The sequence below is a fragment of the Empidonax traillii genome, unplaced genomic scaffold (assembly GCF_003031625.1).
Source record: "Empidonax traillii isolate 1590-97213 ecotype Southwest subspecies unplaced genomic scaffold, ASM303162v1 scaffold532:size433792, whole genome shotgun sequence".
Lineage (NCBI taxonomy): Eukaryota > Metazoa > Chordata > Aves > Passeriformes > Tyrannidae > Empidonax > Empidonax traillii.
Window position 1 is genome coordinate 128,125 of NW_020955725.1, and position 19,976 is coordinate 148,100.

General features: G+C 45.4%; 1 protein-coding gene across 5 annotated transcripts in view; it reads left to right on the top strand.

Moving 5' to 3' along the window:
• The window catches only part of MAP1A (microtubule associated protein 1A), a 56,814-nt gene that overhangs the window by 15,446 nt on the left and 21,392 nt on the right, over nucleotides 1–19,976 (top strand). Inside the window, exon 1 of one of the 5 annotated variants that reach the window (XM_027897196.1) lies at nucleotides 7,069–7,193. The exons of the other annotated variants lie outside the window; for them this stretch is intronic. The gene's annotated coding sequence lies outside the window, so the exon portion shown is untranslated. Of the gene's footprint in view, nucleotides 1–7,068; nucleotides 7,194–19,976 lie in introns of those variants that run through there. 5 annotated transcript variants of the gene reach the window in all.

The window sequence follows — 19,976 nt, forward strand, 5'->3', positions numbered from 1 at the left end:
AAAAATAATGCTTGGTGAACTTTCTCCTTTGTTTTCTGCATTTTATCTCCATGGATAACTAACTTTCCAATATTGCAAGTTTCTTCGCTCAAAGCTCCTAGAGTTGAAATCATCACAGTCGTGAATTCTAAAGTTAGAACTTGCCCTATTAAATTATTACTCCTGCTGCTAAAACCAGACCTTGTGGTTAAATGTTGTTGGCAGTTCATGGAATTCGAAGTCTTGAAGTGTATACAGAGGCAAAGAATAACTGGAACAATCTCTTTTATCCTTCAAGGACAGAGGGAGTGCATTGAGCTGAGCCAGTCCTGCTGTACTGTCTGTCATACAGAAGGATTTGAGGGGTCAGGATCTCTTTGAATGGACCTTGAGAGATTAACCCTTTAATTGGATAGAAAAGGAAAACAATGATGAGATCATTGGGGAAGGGTTGGACCTTTCTTCAGGACACAATGTAAAACAAACATATTTTGTTGTTTTGTTTTCTTTAGTACTTTGTGTTCTGGTAGATATAAATATTTTTTCTTTGTTTTCTTTTTGAAAGAAATACTAAGTCTGGGCCGTCCTTGAGGTAGTAGCTTGGGAATAACTCAATGTTTTGGATTTCTCAGGCCTTTGTTAAATGGCTTTAGTGGAATGCATTCTGAATCCATGTAAAACAGTGGGGGTTTCCCCAGTAATATTGGTCTTTATCTGTAGAACTTTTTAGGATAGTTGAGCTGGATGAGACTTAAATTTCTGATGGTTAAAAAAACAAAAAGGAAAAGATCTCTGAACCTCTGAACAATATAATAGGACAAAGATGTATTTCTTTCAGATGACCTGACCCCACTTGTTTAATTCATATTTTTGTAAACTGAAGGCTATTCTGGATTTTGTCTGCCTTCACTTTGACAATAGCTATTGTGGAAATTGGTAATGGCTATTCACAATTTGCCTTCAGGTAAGTGAATGGTTTGGGTTTGACCTAATCCTACTTCTTTGCCTCTGAAATTTTAGTGAGTACTAATGATTCTGTAGAAAAACCTGCAGTAGACAGTTAGACTCCTATAAAGAAAATTCTCGTGGGATTACTGTTCTAAAGATGATATTTGCTTGTATTTTTATTCCTCTTTCATGGGCATGAATAATTCAAAGTGGTTATTGATTTATTTTTTCTCTTCCCTCCCTTCTCCTCCATTTGGTTTCCCTCTCTGGTTTCATCTGAGATATATCCTTGCAGGAAAGCATGTGCTGCAATGCTGATCTCATCATACAGGAGAGCATAAACCCAAGAGGGAACAGTGCCTGAAATGGATGTCCTGTTTGATCACGTCTAAAGAAATTTGCCTATTTCTCATATTTTTGGTTTTTCTTGACTAGCAGGTCTTATAAGCAGAAAGTGACTAGTAACCATAACATCCCAAACATACACACAATTTACCAGCACTAGTTGGGGGGACTAATATTTTATCTCTCCAAATTTAAAATATGCCTGGAAGAGCAGTTCCCATTCTGAAATCATAGCATATGGTTATTTCTGTTGTATCTTTACATGTAGTAGCAACTAGGTCCCGTGGTTTTTAGTTTTTCCTAGAATTTTTAGCTTGTCTTCAGATCTGGATTAACTGTGAGAGAAGCCTCCAAAGAATATCTGTTAAATCTGCCTGAACCTGACAAGTCATGGGTTCTGCAGCTTCACAGAATGTGGCAGAGCTGTTTTGCATTGCTTACAGGAAAATGCCTGCATTTCAACATCTTGGTTTCCAGTTTTAAATATTACATGAAAAACAAGGCACCCCTGGTGCTTTTATTAACCCCTGGTATGGATTAATAAAAAAGTACCTTTTTTTTTAAAGTAGCTCCTCAACAGTCTCACCAAGTCATGTAAACATGACAGTACATCCAGAGTGCTGTCAACTTTCCCAAATTTATGTTGTCCTGAAAATTTTACTTGTGCCACTGCCAATTCTAAATCCCACTCTACCTTCTCCCCAGCTTTCTCTGTCAGGCTTAGCTCCTGCCTGCCATTTGCATCATCTTCACCGTTGCCACTGATACCTGTTACCTCTTTCCTAGGATACTGCTGTGATTTTGTTGAGCTGTCCTACCAGTGCCCTGTCTGTAGAGCAGCATGGAATCTGCTGCCTGGATAACTGGCAGGGCACCTGCTGAATCGGTGCCTCTGGTCTGACACTGTCCTCTGTAAGGATGTTAACAGCCTTTCTGCCTCCCTTCAGGCCTTGGAGACAGAGTTAAAACAGCAGGTTCCCAGGAATCCAAGCCTTCTTGGGGCAGCTGGTACCTTTTGCGAGACATTACTGTCTATTTCAGAGTAGGATTGTGATCTGAGGCAGTTAGATGTGTTTGGAAAGAAAAAAAATACACTCTGCAGGAAGAGGAATCTTGCACCAGGTTTCAGCTCTTGTAGCTTCTCTCACATTGCCTTGATTACCTGACTTGCTTTCAGTGACAGACTTGGCTTCTCTCTTCTCCTTTGCTCTCTGTGTCTGTGGAGAGATACAGAAAACTTGTGTGTGTGGGGGGGTGCTTTTGGGTGCGGGTGCTGGTGCTGGCCCTGGCCCAGGCTGCTGAGAAGTACAGCCAACTCTAGTGCTGGTAGAAGGCATGGGTTTCTCTTCAGGTAGATGTATACTGCTTATTAAAAACACTTTTGAAGAAGACTTTCCTTGAACTCGGTATAATTAGGAAAACACTAGGGTCTTATCCCAGTGTCACTAGGAAATCACTGGAATTTGATCCTGGTCCCTCCTCCCTCATTGCCACTCTTCTGGGTGTTAAGGACTTGTGCTGCACTCATGCAGAGACACACTGCTGTTCTCACTGTGCTTTGGTATTTGCCTCAGTCCCTCTCTTAGTGTTCCTTCTGGCTTTTTAGTACTGCTCATGTTTGCTCCAGTTTCACAGCCTTGATTTATAAACCTCTTTATCCTTTCCACTGAGAGTTCTAGACAGGTCATCTTCTGTCATTTTCCCTAAAGCTTTTCAGTTGCTGAGTTAAATTAGGATCACCATTTTTAAAAGCTTATTTTCTGGGACAAGAGGGACCAGTGTTGGTGCAGAAAACTCACAGGGTTCATGAATTTGTTTAAAGTAGGAATTGGAAAAGAGGCTGGTAGCAGGTGCTGACAGTCTCTGTGGACCCGCATTAGGGATGCTATTACCACAAACATAAAACCTTATTTAGTGAAGAAAATGATACAAAAATAAAGGGAATGGGTGATTTGGGCTATCCACCTTCAAACTTGCAGAATTCCACATTAGAGCTGCTAATTCTCAATAGCTCAGATAATAATCACTCCTTGGGCCCTGGAGCATCAGAAGGATGAAGAGATCATTCTCAAATTAAGAAAGAGGAGCCTAAATATGTAATTGTATTGGACCTGCAAAGCAGCTGAAAGAATAAAATAATTTAGGGACCAAAGGTTCCTTTAAATAGAACTATACAGACAACCAAAGGGCTGTCACTGCATTTCAGAAATGGTTATTTAAAAATAAGAAAACGACAAAAGTGGGAAATAAACATTTAGTCAGAATTTAAGCAACCATAGAGATTAAAAAGATACAAATATCTGTAAATAAAAAAGGAGATAGGAAGTAGGGAAGCTTCACTAAACAGTTGCAGAGAAAGATGCAGTATTCAGCAAAAACAAGTATCCTTTAGAAACATCCTAGTAAAGCCTGTAGAAGAGTAAAAATTGCTGCACTTAGACAGAAATTAAGGTAGTCAAGAGGATTTTAGAAGTGATTTGCCTAAGACTTGAACAAGTCATCGGTTCTTTTGGTTGACTGAAAGCAGATAGTCCGTGGAAGTCAGTTACTGGATAGTCAAAGCTAAAAAATCTGCCAAGAGGACAAATGCAAATAAATCCTTGTTCTTCTCAGCAGTTTTTTTCTGTCCTGTGTGCAGTGGTAAGAGCCGTGTGCAAGGAGAACTATAAAGTGGTGGGCAGACTAACAGAGAGGTTGGAGTCTGTGCCGTTCAGAACTCTGCTTTTCACTCAGAGATGTGGGGAAATAAATATATTTAACTCAAATTTAATACCTGGGCTGCTCAGGCTGGGCCAGGCCGTGGTTATTCTTTGTTGCAAGACTTTTCAGAAGATAGTATACTCTTCATTAGAATCTCTTCTCTCATTAAAGCCTTTGGCCTAAAGTTGTGAAGAAAATCAAAGGTATTTGAGCTTAAAACAGTGGGCAATTCAGAGCTGTTGTTCAGAGAAGCATGACCTCTAGAGTCATTGTAAGTCTTATGCTTTAGCTATAGTTTTGGAGATCTCATAATTCATAAAGACACAGCCTTCACTCTTATAAAAATGTTTTAAACATCATAGTAGAGAAAAACATGGAGATATGACCCTGCTTCCACCCTAAGCTTTGAAAATAACAGAAAAACATTTTAAGAAGAGACTTCATATTTATGCTACCCTGAGGGAAGAGCCTGTCTATAGCTTCTTAAAACTGATGATCCAGAACATTCCTGACAATGTGATACTGACTCAGGTGTGTAGTGATGAAATATGTGTTCACATTGTTAACAATTTAATTCCAGATTTAATTCCATATCCTAGTCAGAAAGGAACTACTCTTAACATCACAGGATGCTTTGAGGCCTTTTCAAAGCCCTGTGGACAGGGAACAGAATTCTTCAGCCAAAAGACAGGATCTTTGTTTCAAACCATAGGGATTTGGTGACTGTTGTTTGACAAAATAGACAAAGGTGTTTCGGGTTTTTTTAGCGTAAGTGGGAAAAGCTCCACCTCTCTTTTCTAATTCAGTAGCTGAAATAAATCTGTCCTTGCATCAGAAAATAATAGTGTCTTTATTTCCATGGTCTTTGGAATTGAACATCAATGAGCCTCACCTCAGTATTGGTTCTGGTCCCTGTTCTGTGAGGTCCTGTAACTGTCAGACAAGTCTCCTGATTTCCTGAAGGACTGAAGAAATGGAAATGTTCCTGATCATAGCTCTGTAGGTCTCCATAGCTTTAGAAAGGTGGAAGTTGAAACTAGAAGCTCAGTGCCCTCTTTTTAGGAACTGGAAGAGCCTTGAAGATTGGTGAGTACCTTCCTTGTTAGTACCCTTTTTATTCTGCTTTTGATTACTATTTTTAAACTTTTGTTGTTTTCTTCACAAGCTAAAAAGAGATTATCTGCAACTGTTAGCTGCTTACAAAGGCAGGAGGGCTGCCTCAAAGAACATGCATGCAGGAGGCTTCTTAGGCCGCTTTTAGAACAGGTGTGGGGTAAAGGCAGCAGCTGCTTTGAGAACCTCTTCAGTTTTGAAAAGTGTCTTGCTGGTCAAGCAGGACACATATACCGAAGAACTGGACTTGGTGAAAACCACCATCCCTCTTAAGTGACTTTTCTTTGTTAAAAAAACACTTGCAAAGCACAAAAAGATGCACTTCAGTTTGCTGTGGCCTGAACATGTAACCAAGAGTGGAAAGTGGGAGGTAAATTAGAGACAATAGATGCATCAACCTTCAGGCATTAATTTCATAGAGATAGCTATTTCTGATGTCAGTTCTCAACAGCAGTTGGAAGATGGTGAATTTTTATGGCATATAAAAAAGATTTTGAGGCAAACGACATAAGAGCATGCCACAATATTTATGAAACAACATCATTTCCTTATAAAACAAGATCATGGATGGAAGATAACAAATCGGCCTGTTTGTATATTCAAAAGCTTTTAACCCAGTTACGGACATCAGCTTAGTTTATGCTTAAAAGTGTACTTTTAAAGCATGACTGTTAATAGAAGCAGATTTTGGAACAACTACTACTATCAGGAAATGTCCTAATTAGACAGTAAAGTCTTATTTTGCAGCTTGAAATAGACTGTATTGATATAAAAAAATACAGAAGGAGATCTTGCTGCTCTAAATATCCTGCTAAGGGCGAAATTTGGTCACAGTTGCAATGGGTATAGAAGAGGAAAAGGCTACAGAGTTGTATGTCACTGTATGAAATGGCCTGAGATGTGTGCCCTTCCTGTGCGTGCAGTGTGAGCTGTCATCCTGGAGTACTATGAGGAGAGGCTGAGGGAGCTGGGGTTGTTTAGCCTGGAGAAGAGAAGCCTCAGGGGTGACCTCATCACTCTCTACAACTACCTGAAAGGAGGTTGCAGTCAGGTGGGGGTCGGTCTCTTCTGCCAGACAATCAGCAACAGGACAAGAGGGCACGGGCTTAAGCTCTGCCAGGGGAGGTTTAGGTTGGCTATTAAAAGAAGTTCTTTACAGAGAGAGTGATCAGGCATTGGAATGGCCTGCCCAGAGAGGTGGTGGATTCACCGTCCCTGGAGGTTTTTAAGATGAGGGTGGATGTGGCCCTGAGTGCCATGATATGGTAATCACGCTGGGATTGGATCAAGGGTTGGACTTGATGATCTCGGAGGTTTCTTCCAACCCAGATAATTCTATGATTCTATGATTTGTCTGAAAACAGTGCTGTAAACCGGCCTCTTGTTCTTGCCTCATTCATTCGAGTTCGTTGTCTGTCCAGTGGGGGCCGAGGTCACTGCTGACCCATCCCTGTGCACCAGCAGCCAGGTGCTGTGGTGCGTGGTGCCAGGCACGTCTGTTACCGCCCGGGTGGCCGGGACTGTGCCGGCTGGTTCGTGTCACTCGTCTTTAACTGGAGGAGCTGCTCTGGAGCTGGAGCGCGGCGTGAGATTCCAGTTCGAGAGTCTCTTAAGCCGAAGGCGAGAGGGGGAGCACCCTTCTGGGCAGCAGGGGGTTGAGAAAAAACGTTCAGCCAGCACCGGCACGCGTGTTGGCCAGGGTTTGATCCGTGCCCGGTGTTTCGAAGCGCGGGTCGGGGTTTCACCCTTGCAGAGTATTTCGGGACGCGGGTGGGGTTTTGAACTAGGACGGGTATTTCGGAGCGCGGGACGGGCGCCCGGTGCTCGCCGTTGCCCAGACTCCGCCCGAGCGCCGGAGCCGCACCGGGCTGGCCACGGGGCAGCGGGGCGGGCAGGCCAGTTCGCGGGGAGTCCCCTGCCTGCCGCTGCGGGCGCTCCGCGGCCCGCAGAGGGTTAAAGCGCCTTGCGCACCGGGGTGGGGGCGCGGCAGCTCCTCCCCGCCACCGTGACAAGGCAGCCGCTCGCCGCAGCCCGGGCCGTGCCGGCGCATCCGCCGCACTCCGGGCCGCCGATCGGCGCCGCTCCCCGGCCGCTCCCCGGGCAGGATGGTAGGTGCACCTTCCTTCCCCGCTGGCCTGGGGCGGGCAGCGGGGGCGCCGGGGCGTTCGGGAATGAGGAGCCCCTAGTGCCGTGGGGTGCGGGACGGAGGCGGCAGCGCTTTGTTCGCGGTCGGATGCTGCTCATTGCTTTAGAGGACAGTGGTCGGCCGGGTTGGATGGGCTGTTCGGGGGAGATGGAGGGGAATATCGGTGACGGCAAGCGGATTCGGCCCTGGCTGGGCTCTGCGCTCTCTGCGCGGTCCCAATGAGCTGCTGGGGCTGCGCAGCCCTGGCAGAGGCGCAGGTGAAGGAAACGCACCTGCGAGGAGCGGTCATAGCGGCTGCGGGTTTTTTTTTGGCTTGGAATTTGATACTGTTTGAGTAGGGGGCGACTGACGGTTCAGGGGAATTAGTGACAAGAGGGGAAGGTGGCTGCAGATGGAGCTTGGTTTTTTTATGATCTGCCCCTTCTCAGCTGTTTGTGCCCGAGTATAGGAACAGAACCCGAATTCCCCAGCTGCTCAGCTGTTTGTTGCACTTGTGTCTTTAGCTCAAGCACAGAGAATGATGTATGAAGATAGGTCTAGAGAAGAATCTGGAGAAAATATTCTGCCCGTCAGGGACTTAGGGAGTCCTGCACCGCTATGGTTTATCACTGTATTATCTTCCCTGAAGATAGTGTGCTGCTGGAGGAGGTGGCATAAGGCACCTCACAGATGATGCCTTCGGGCAAGGCTTGGTGAAAGACTATTAATGTCTGTATCACTGCTCCGCTCTGTGCTGATGCTGGAATGAGGCTAATGCCAGGCAGCAGGGGGGAGGGTTGTTAAGGTGGACCGTCATGTCATGCCGTTGATTCGATGGAAGAGAGATACAGGGCCGGGCCGTTTTGCAATTTCTCTTTCCTTTGGTGCTGCACACCCACACATGAGTAGTCTTGAAGCAGCTAAAGTCCGGCTTCAAGCTTCTCAACACTACATCCTTCCACTGCAGGAAGCCAAAAAGCATCCAAATGGGTTCCATTAGTGGGGGAGGAAAAAAGGAAGGTTTCTGTAAAATGTGAGTGATGTAGCCTTTCAAGGGCAGCAGAGTGAGGATGTGGCTAAGCTTGGAGCTGATTTTCGTTCTGGTAGGCTATAGGGAGGGACTTTGTGCTTAAGAAATGAGAACACTAGAGGGCTTTCTTTTTCCTAGCAGTGGTCTTTTGTCATCCTTCACGTCACTGTACTGCCCATGTAGCATAGAGGGATAAGGAGCCAGCAGTCCCTTTATCATTAGCTCTTCTGCATTGCCAGTGGTACCATGTGACAATTACACCTTTGCAGTCACAGACAGATGGGGTTCTATTTTCATAGGGTATCTCTGGCATCTGTTAGTGTTGCCACCAGTAAACATCTTGCTAAAAGTGTTAAATTATCTGTATGCTGATTCTGAAACATATTGTAGTACTTCAAAACAGGGCCTTTTATTTCTGGTGTCCAGAGCTAGAGGAGCTAGAACAGGAGCTAGAAGCACTTCGAACAGACCAGGGTATGTGACCATGAATATCTGTCAGACTCTGCTATTTTGGGTAAGAGGGGAAAAGAGAAGAAGCAAACCTCATTAACCAGGGAGGAAGCAATGAAAAGAAGTCAGTAGTGAGGCCAACGAAAGCTTTCTTAATAGAGGGGGCTGAGAGCGATCAGACTGGCACTGTCAGTGATGTAGGGAGGGGAAAAAGGAGGGAGCTGTGATCAATGTGTCATTGATCACACAGTGAGGTTGGAGGGGAGGAGCGTGGCTGCTGCACGCTCGCACACACAGAAACACGCGCGCACACACACACTGCGGCAAATTCTGCAGCTGGTGCCTGCTGGCTTATGACTGCAGAAAAAACAAGCTCCAGTTTAAACTCTCTGATCTCAGAGACGAGGCTGTTTCTATTCCAAGTAGCTCTGGTTCTGCTGTGAAAAGCCCTGCAGGCTGGGCACTGTTCCAGGATGACAGGGATTCCTCTTTCTTCTGATGGGGCATGGAGCCTTTTGCTGTGTAAGGTCAGTACCCTCCTTGTCTCCCTGATGGCTTCATACTGATTGGCTGCATCTAGCCTGCATGTCTGACCTTACACTTTCTCCAGCAAGTAGTTATTGAATACAAGCTGAGACTCATTTTTATCTCCTCTCCTTTCCTTTCCTGCAATCTGGCAAGGCCAGGCTGTCAGATCCTCTACCCTACTCCCGTTATGCAGACAGAGATGCGTAACTTTGCAGTAGTTTCTTTCCTGACAAAACAATCTATGTCCTGACGTGTCTTTTTGCCAGTCTCCCTCGCGTTTGCAGTGCTGGCGTACCTGAGTCACGTCCTCAGCAGATGTGGTGGTGAATGGACAATAGACCACAGGAGCGTGGTGAGCAATTGCCAGCTCTTTGCTGAGAGTGGGGAAGCTGCGTGTATGTGAACAAGAAGTGCAGCAAGTTTCAGTCTAAGGGGCATGGCTGGACATAGGGGTAAGGGCAGAAGGGGGCTTCTGCGGACATGGTCTGTGCTCTTCATACATGTTCATATGCAGACCTTCCTAGGTAACTCCTGCGATAGCTGTGTCTTGCAAAGGAAGAAGAGACTCAGAAGCATGTAAGGATCCAGTAATACATCCTTGTGATAGGCATCTGAATATAGAGATCTTAGTGGGTGCTGCTTCTAGCACAGGGTATTAATGGCATTATCTCAGACTTTCCACTGCTCCTTTATGGGCAGAAGAGAGAGGTCTCCAGGCCCTTGAGAGGAGATGCTGTGGGAGCCTGAAGCAGTTGAGATGATTGTCTGGTTAGCACACAGTGGTCTGACGGTAGTAGCTAGTTCACAACACGAGGAATGTCTACCAGTCTATGAAGTGTTTGTTAGGCAAAAGTACCTGGGGAAGAAAGGGAGGAGAGATGATAGAGACTTTCCATCAGCCCAATCAGGAAAGACTAGAGAAAGTATTTTGAGCTCCTTTTTGTTTGTATTATTTTTTCTCAGTTTGTATTATTTTTTCTCCATCCCCTTAGAGGTGTTTGGTTGCATGAGTTCTTCTTACAAATACACATTTTGTGTTTGTCTGCAGTAAACAGTTTCCTTCTACTAAAGCATTAAAAGTACCAAATTTCTATCAGTTTTGTGAAGGTTGGTGGGGCGGTTGAGTGATTGAATTGGAGCCTTTAGTGGGACAGTACAGATCTGTTTGTCCTGCAGTCCCTGATCACAAACTGGCCATCAGCCTATGGCTGTCTCTGAGCATGCTGCCATGTGCACAGTTGGTAGTTTTGGCTCATGAATGGAGCTGAGAATATGGCAGTGGATTGCAGGGAATGTGGAGGGAGCTGGGATTATCACAGCGGGACAGTGCAGGCTGGACAGATGAAAAGTAGTCTTTGTCAGTTCAGACCTTGCTGTACCTAAACTCTGTGGCTTGTTTTTACCTTTGCTTCACACTCAAGAAATGGAGATAAATTTCTACATGTAGAAATCTGTTAATTTTGGATCAGTTTTCTTTCTCTCCTGCCTTCCTCTCCAGGATCTCAAAAGTTAGTGCTAATGGCAAAATTAGTTGTGTATCCAGCTCTTGTGGAAATTTCTGTCCTTCTGAGGCTTTATTCAAAAATTACCTTGAACAGTGATCTCCTTGGCCAGCAGGTTCTTAGTTCTCCTGACACAGCCCTTGAAGTCTTGTCTGACCAATCTCTCAAATGTATAGAATAGTACTGGGTTGGGTTGTTGTTTTGTTGGGTTTTTTTTTAATGAGGAATGCAGTTTTGATTATTTTCTGCCTTTCTAAAAAGCACCATCATCCCAGTGTCTGTGTTTGGAAAGAAATTAGTGAGCCCTTTCTTTGCTTTTGAAAGTAAAGGCTTGCATGTTTCCTCTAAGCCAAGGAAGGCTGAGAGTTGCCAGTGGAAGGAGGCAAGTCACAGAGGGGTAGAATTCAATATGCATGTCTGTTATCAGTATGCGCTACTGAATAACCTGTGTGTCTCTTTGCATGCGTCACTGTCGTTCATGCACCTTTTTGTAAAGCACTGAAGTCTCTGGCAATTTACTAGAACCTACCTCAGGGTAAAAGTTTGCTGCTGTTTTTCACAATATGCTCTAGCTACAAACAGATTGTCTTAAAAAAATATGACAGCAAAACTGGCTTCCTCTATTGACCTTCAAGTTGAGAAATTCAGTTAATTGCTTTTGCACTTTGCTAACCTTTTATTTCATTGAGATCTCATCTGTCCATTCTCTGTTAAGCTCCAGTGTCAAGTTCTTAAATAATTAGGGAGAAAAACTTGAAGGAAAAGGCCTTTAGTACCTCCCTTTTGAAAGCTGTTTGAGGAATGTCGGTCTGTCATCAGGCACTCAAGATGCTGATAGCTCTCTTAGAGGAGAAATTGGCAAGAAGCCAGTGATTTACCTTCTGGGTGACTAGATTTATGTTCTGAAAAGCTTGCTAAAATGAATGAAGAGGAGTAAGTTAAGTTGCAGTACTTAGAGTGAAATGCAGACACCAGCTAGGCCATGTCATAAGTAAACGGCCTTACTCAAATATGACTCCTAAGGTGTTGGGTAGGGTGGTTCTCTGTGGCTGTGGTCCGTGTGACTTTTTTTTTTTTGAAGAACCAGCTTGCAGGCTGTTAGGTATGAGTGCAATGTGTGTTTTGGCCCAATTCCTGATTCCTAGATTTGTGTTTTAACTGTTATGTGTTTTCCTTCTTGCTGTTGGTCCCTATTCAAAGGCAAAGACCATTGTTAAGAAAGAGGGAGGCATGGGAGCATGGAAGGGTCCTGTGCTTGCATGGCTCCGAGGGAGCTGAATGAGTGAGAGGCCCTGAAACAAGTGTTAGTGGTGTTGGAGGCCTCGTCCAGTCCTTTCTGTTTTCCCCAGTCAGTAGTTCAGTCCCTGATTCCACTGTGTAATCGACAAGCTTAAAGGGACCTGGCTAGATGGGGTGGCATTAGGAAGGAGGGCCTCTCATGATGAATTAAGACTTGAGTGAGCTCAGATCAGGCAGACTGGTGAGAAGCAGTGGCTGAGTGGACTTGTCACCATTATCGAGAGAGAAGGATGTCCCAGGCTACTCTGCTAGAAACCTCCTTGGCTGCTCCCAAATGCCTCTCCCATCCATGCTGAATTGACAGGCCCTCTGCTGGCAGAAGGGACAGGAGGCCTTGAAGTTCTGCACTTTGAAATAACTTTCTGTATCCCATTCATTATCGCTGTAGTCTTCACTGTAAACCAAATCCCAGGAACCCAGATCATGCAGAGGATCTGTCAAGAGGCAGTTAGATCCAGGAGTGCAAAATCAAGATGCATCAAAGAAAGTTGTTGGCAGAGTACAGCTGCTTTTTTTCAAGGGTTGGCAGAAGACAGTCCTACATTTTACCAACCACTCCAGCCGCTCAGAGTCCATAGCTGGTTTAATACCTGTATCTTAAAGAGAGGTGACATTCAGTAGGTCATCCTCAAAACAAGCAAGGGAGAGAAGAAACGCAACTTGGAATGAGACTGTTAACAGTACAGAATAGGGAGGAGATTTTAGGAGTCTGAACAGTTGCTGTAAGTCAGAGGCAGGAGCCTCTTGTCAGAAATTTGGCATCACAGTAGGCAAACAGGAGGAAATATCAGAATTATTTCCTTGTATCTTCAACCATCCCGTCTTTTATACAATTAAATTGCCTCTGCCTCAGGCAGTTTGCTCACACATGTCATATTGATCCGTTGTCTAAACAACAAAAATAAAAAGAGAAATAGGACAGATCATGAGCTGTACCTGCAAGTCAGTCAACATTACGCAGATACTTCAAAACCAGGAGAAATGCACATTTTTCTTCAATCTGTGCTATGTTCTGGTGGTAAGAAGATGTGTCCTGGGGTGCGTATTCTTACTAAAATTAAGAGATCATAAGCTGTCCAACTTTGTGTCTTACAGGAGTCTTCATCCCTGAAGCATGAAGGCATCTGCCTCAGTGCCAATGGGAGCAGTTTTGTGGCACCTCTTTTCAGTGACTGGCAGCAACTCCCAGCTGAAGTACCAACGTCATGGGAAGGGGAAACATGAATTTGGTGTCCAAAGGGACCAGCTATAATAAATCTGCCAGGGGTTGGTGGAGTGAGGGCACCAGATAAGAAGGTGTCTTAAGGTGTGTTTAGATTTCCTTTTGTGTATTTAGCTGGAGACATTTAAGAAGCTCCTCACAGCTGGAGGCCATGTCTCTGTGCAGGATTGCACTCCTAATTCAGTGAATGCCACATGCTGTTCCACAGCAGAAGGATGCAAGGCCAGCGTGAGTCAGCAAAGCTGCTGCAGAGAACAGAACCTTTCATGGCCAGTCTTGCACCTTGCGAGCTAGGTAGGAGCGCTCGCCTTATCTGTTATCTCAGTGCTATAACTGCTATAAGTTGAGTGGCAATAACTTCTGGATATATATATATATATATATATAGCTGTTTCCAAAATGAACATCTGCAACTTCAGTTAGTGGTTCTAAAATGGCTGAGATACCGAATTGCTCTTTAGCATAAAAGTGAAGCAGTGTGTGAAATTAGGGAGCAATGAGATGGTTGCTATGGTTGACATGGTATAGAAATAGAGGTTGCCTGGGAGAAGAGCTGTAGATGGCCTGAAAATATCACAGGGAGGAGGGAAGATGGGAAAAACAGGCAAGTGGTTAGGAAGAATATCTCCTGGGACGTGGCAAGTGCCCACAACCTTCCACACCTCAAAGAATATTTCATCTCCTCTTGCCCTGCTGTTGGTTCACCTTTGTCGTAAATCCCCAGGAGTTGATCAATTACTTTGCAGAGCCTGCTCTTACCTTTAAGCATGATTAGTTCTACTGGCATGCAGTAACAGTATGATAAGATGAGTTATGAGATATCTCCAGCTGGATCCACAAAAGGAAACCTGAGCATGCCTTCAGATTCCTCAGCCCTCTTCATCCTGACAGACCCAGCAATGTTTCTAGAAACCAGACGTTGTTCACCTTCGTCCCTGACCATTCGGTACCATTCTGACCCCCTGCTTTGGGCGAGTCCCCAGACCATACACTACTACTTTTGACAGTAATTAATGTCATCTGTTGTACTTTCCCATATTTTTAAAACCTATTGCAGCCTGGGCCTCCCAGAAGTATTCTTCTTTCTATTCACTACGGCTGTATTTTTCCTTTCTTTGTCTTACCTAGTGTGGTTCTCAATTAATTTCACTCTTACTTTGTTCCTGTTGAGAAATTTTTCTCCCTCTTGGAACTGTCTTGCTGATGCTGCCTTCTTTCTGTGGCTTTTTACACTAAGTTCTCTGCTTGCAGAGTTCTGCAACTTTTAAGGTTTTTGCCCTGCCTCCAAGCTGTTCTGAAGTTCATGCCTATTCTGCCCCAAATCAGATGCTCTATTCTTTCCTGATATTAGCACCTCATGCATGGCTCCCTTTGCACTCAGAGTGTTGGGTTGTGCCAGTGTCTGGTGGAAGTACATCTGTGACTGGTTGTCCTCCCAAAGACACTTGGGTGGGTGATCTGCTTGGAAGCTCAAGCTAAAGTCTCAAGAGGAGCACAGATTGTGTCGCCAGCTCTGTTCAGGCTTACCTGATGCTCCTGCATGTGCTGCTTCCTTCTCTGCTCAGTCCTCTGTGTGCAGCTCTGCCAAGCCCCCAGTCAGGGCTGGGTGCAATCCCTGTCACCCTTTTCTGTGGGTATAGAGCCACACAGCAGGTGACCCTTAGTGCATGTCTGGTTGTATTCTGGAGTGGATGCTCTTCTTCTACTCAGCTTCAACATAATTGAAATGTGGGCAGTAGAGGTCAATGTACCACATGTACACCAAATTCCCTCAGTCTGTGACTGATAAAGCCGGTATCTGGAGATTTGCCCTTTTTAATGGGCAAAAGTTGGTGTGGGTGTGCTTTCTGTCCCTAGGGAGTCCTTTGCTTGGTAGAGAATTGAAGTTTGAATTATCTTTCCTCTCTCTGGACACTGCTTTGTGCTTTCCTCTGTTTTGTTTATTCAGTTTCTACAGATAAGACATATCTCCTGTTGCACATTCATGGGGCTTTATTTTGGTGCTGCTGTGTTTTTAACTGTGTGACTTGGTATGTCAATATGAAAAATCATCAAATACTATTTTGAAATTTTCATAAAAAATAAAACCTCATACATACAATAATACTTTTCTGTTCAAACACCATTGGCTTCCCCTTCTTTTCTAGGTGCAGTTTAAAATTCCTCATTATATGCCCTATGTGATTCTATCTGTGACCTGTTAGGTGATGGCATGCAGGCTCCCTTCCACTGTTCCACAGGCAGCACGTAGCCCTGCCCTGGCCCTCCCTGACAGGTGCTCAGCACTTTGTTGCAGCTTCTTGCCTCTTAATTTTCAGATGATTTTCATATTCCTATTAAAAATGTATTTTCCCTTTGCTAGTATACAGTGATTCCCTCTGAGAAAATCGCTAAAGAAAATCTCTAAAGAGATACATTTTTTGATTTAGCCATTGACAAATAGATAGATGCTTATTTATCTATTTCTGCACTGTGTTTGAAGACTTAAACTTAGAAAGTGGATGAAATAAATCTTATTACTATAGACTTTTTCAGGCCATGGGAGGCAGAACACTTGCCGGTGGACTGCAAAGCACTGTCTGAAGCCAGGTCCTCATCATTCTCAGCTGCTGAATCACACACTAGAAAGCTAAAGCTACAGCAACTTTTCTGATAATGTTTTTATGATAATAAGTAGTTGTTGTAGCCGTCAGGTGTTGTGGGAGGAGGGGAAGAGGCTGTGGGACAGCCCATTTGTTATGATCCACAGTGGGCTGGCTGAGCCCTTTGCTCTGCTCATCTCCGGTAAAGCAACAGAGCTGGATATGCCTAGAATTGCTGCGACTGATGCATCTCCTCAGGCTCTGGAAGGCAGCAGTTAGGCACCAGTGTGCATGGCAGCCTCCTCCCTAGGACTCAGAATCTCTCTTAGGCTTTTCTGTGGGTTTGCACCAAGCTGCAGCTGTATTCCTCACCTGGTATCTCTCCACTTACCTTGCCTGAGAGTCTCTTCTCATCTGGCACAATGCTGCCATTAAAGGATAAGGAGGAACAGAGTGGGACTTGTCCTGTCAACCTGATAAACATGTCCAAGTGCAACCCTGGGGTGTAAGAGATCTTGTTTGAGTTCCTGAGCTGGAACCAGCACATGAGTTCAGGACTGCACTGAGGCACAGATGCCTCCCTGACTGCAGGGGCTGCTGGTCCAAGGCCTCCTTTGTGCCCCTATTGAGGTAGCTGTGGCTGGCATAATTAACTAATTATTCCTTAGAGTTGTTGGAGAAGGGAGCAAAGACACTTGCTACACAGTGTTTAGGATGCAGATGTGGATAGATCCCGTTCCCGTCTCTCTGCACAAAAGCACAGGCTTTAGTCAGCAGGATGGGAGCAATCCTGCTCTGCGGGAGCGAGCTCGGAGGGTTGCTGGGGGTTGCCCATGTGGCAGGAAGCGAGCTGGGGTTGCCCATGTGATGGGCAGCCCACTGTGCCATCATCCTTTGGGTTCTCTCATGTCCTCTGAGAAGCTGGCGACTGGGTACAGGCCTCCACCTTTCCATCCAGATGTGAGAGAAGAGCTGCAGGTGAGAACGTCCTGACTTAGAGATGTGGATGTGGTGGTGCAGGATTGGGGTCTGGTTCCTGTTTCTTGATGGCTACCTCTGCAACCGTTCGGCCAGTTAGTGCCTGTGGAGGCCCCACCGGGCCAGTTGCCCTGCGGGAGCCTCCAGCCAGGCCACAAGAGCTGAGGCAACCAACGCTGAGCCTCCTGCCCCAAAATAGACTCTCCCAGTTTTCTCCGTGCTCCTTGAAGGCAGACCAAGGTTGAGATGTAAACAGCATGTCAGTCATAGGCATGCACAATAACAAATTGGAAGGTGCTTTGAATAGTCAGGATGAATGAAAAAATAATCCCGAGAGCCCAGCAAGTAAAGTGGTCACAGCAAGTAAGAACAAGGAGGTTTAAAGTGAGGGAGGGCAGAGACTTGATCATATCTTAACATATGCTGAACCTGATACAGCTGTTGTTAGGACTAGGAGCCTGGGATTCTGTATATGTGGGTGCTAATGTTGTAGACTCCTGTTTACCCTCCAAAGGTCAGGCCAGAGGCAGCCAGAGCTGCCTGATTTCCATGCAGCTGGGCCCTGTACAGGTGTTCTGCCTAAGGCAGGTGCCTCTCTCTGTCAAGAGAAGAAGATTAACGTTTCCTTTGACATGAACTTAGACCATAATCTTTCCTTTCTAGAACCCACCACAAATGCCCTCCACACACCTTTTCAGAATCTCTCCAGCCCACCCCTGTGTGGAGCCATCTCTTTGTACATTTACTGAGGGCTCTGCTCTTGCACAGTGTGAGCTGTTGCAGGAAGATGTGTGTGAACTTCCCTTGTGCTGTGCTGTAGAATTTTCCACTTCATGCATTGATGCTGGGGTTCTCCGCAGGTTGCCTCCCCTTTTACCCACAGCTAGGGAATCACATAAGCATGTCTCAAGGGTTGATACATCCCTCTGACCTGTTGTACCAGGGGCAGAGCTGTTCCTCCCACAGGAACAGCTGGATGCCCAGCTGGATGCAGCAAGGATGCCCAGGTACAGAGAAGCTAAGAAATGTTTCAGGGATGCACAAGTCTAAAGGTAAGGAAGATCTGAATAGTGAATCCAAAGTTGTTGGCTGTGTACCGGCTACCAAAGCAATCTCTGTGTTTATTTTAAACTCCTGAGCCCACCTGACTATCTAGCAGAGCTTCCAAGTCTCCATCAGCCAGAACTGGTCCCATTAGCCAGCTGCACACTTTTCAGGTTGCCTGCTGGAGGAAGGAGCTGTGTGCCCTTCAGGTGCTTCTCACGGGGGCACGTTCACTCCTCTCCCCACCGCCCATGGGCAGCCTTGATCTGGCAGAAAGATGGGACCATAGTGCAGTGGGAAACAGGGCGGTGTATCTGCACAGATGGCATGAGAGGCAGAACCCTGCTTAGAATTCAGTGTAGAAGCTTTTCTCCCTTTCCTCTGGTCTTTACAATCTCCCTCCTAAGGAGCTGTGGCCTGTCGTACTTGGTACAATCCTGGAGTGTTTGTGAATGACTATGTTGTTTTGTTTCTCTGAATGGACACCATTTGGGGCTGGATCCTTTTTCTCGCATTGGCGCTGAAGAAGCTGCAGTTGGAGCCTTCACAGCCTTAGAATAAGAAAGTCAGTTACTATCTCAAGGTTATTATACAATTTCAGAATGAAAGAAATGGCAGTCTTTCAGCTTGCACTAGCTCATGTCAATTTTGCAAATATATTATGCACTCTAAGAACTCTCATACGCTGTTTGACCAACCTCTCCAGAGGTGGACTTTGTTCAGTAGAGCATCAGGAAGACTGTGTGATCCCAGGCTTTGCTCTTTGCTGAAGTGTAGCAAAAGGTGCTGAGCCATAGTGATATCTAGGATCTTCTTGTAAGAGTCTTTTCAGAAGTGTCCCCTTGAAGAGAGATGTCCATAGCGTCAGGTACAACAGCAGGAAGTTAGGAAGTTAGTTTTTAATCACTGTTGCTTGTGTGTCTCGATAACATTTTCAGACTGTGAAACTTTGTTATTTTTTATCCATGTAGTATTGGTGTTCACTCTACAGGTAGAATCTGGCCTGGTAAACCCAAATAATCTTAGGACAAAGGAAGGAAAGGGTGTGGGAAGGACAAGGGACGTAATGAGAGATAAAGAATGCATCCTGGATGGGGAAAGGGCTGATAGGGAAAGCTCTCCCTGGGCAATAATCATGGCTTAGAGAAAACAACACAAGGTCATCTGAACATTCCTCGGGTCTTTCTCACGCTGGCAAGCTGCAGTCGGAAGAGCAGTCTCCATCCTTGGATGGTAAGGTCTTGGGAGCTCTGCAGCCCAGATTTGCACCTGCCATCACACAGGTGCACACACCGGTGAGATCCCTGCCCTGAACTTTCTCTTTTCCAGGCTAAACAATCCCACCTCACCTCTCCTCTCCTCAAAGATGTGCCAGTCATTTAATCATCTTTTGGCCCTTACGTTCATTCTGATTTATTGTACCAGACAGAGCATCATGACTGATTTCAGCACAGTCCCTAGCACAGAAAGATGACCCTGTGCTATGGCTTAGGGCATCATTTCACAAAGGTGAGAATCTGAGTCCCACTACCCTGACACTTGGTCTCTGTTTTCAGCATGGTGCATTGTAACTATGTCTCTCTCTTCCAGTCCTGATCAACAGAATAATAAGACCTCTGAGGTGTGCTAGTAGGAAAAACTAAAGAAAATAACAAGCAGCAGCTTGTGTAGGTGTCCTTGACAGCCCTTCAGACCAGCCCAGAGTTTATTCTGCAGCTACAAGGGTTTTAGGTGCTTCCATTTAAAGTAGCAGAACACAAGGATCTGCTCTGGCAGCATGACCTCCTTTTTCTGCCTCTGCAGCCATCTGTCTGCTTGTAGGATCATCTCTCTCGGGCATCCTGTTTGTCACAGTTACCCCAATGCACTGTCCTTTCTTTCAGCCTTGCTTGACCTCCCTGCAGAGCCCTGCCTGACTGCTGAGCACTAAACCCACAGTGTCTACTCCTCCATCCCCTTTCCCTCTGTCTCTTTGCATATGCAGACAGCCCTGGGTGGTTAATTCACACTCACTCCAGAGTTTGTGTGGCTTTGCTCTCCACTTGCTCTCCTCCACCAGAACCGAATTAATTCTACACTCAATAGACCACATAATCATAATCATAGAATATGTTAGTTGGAAGGGTCTCAT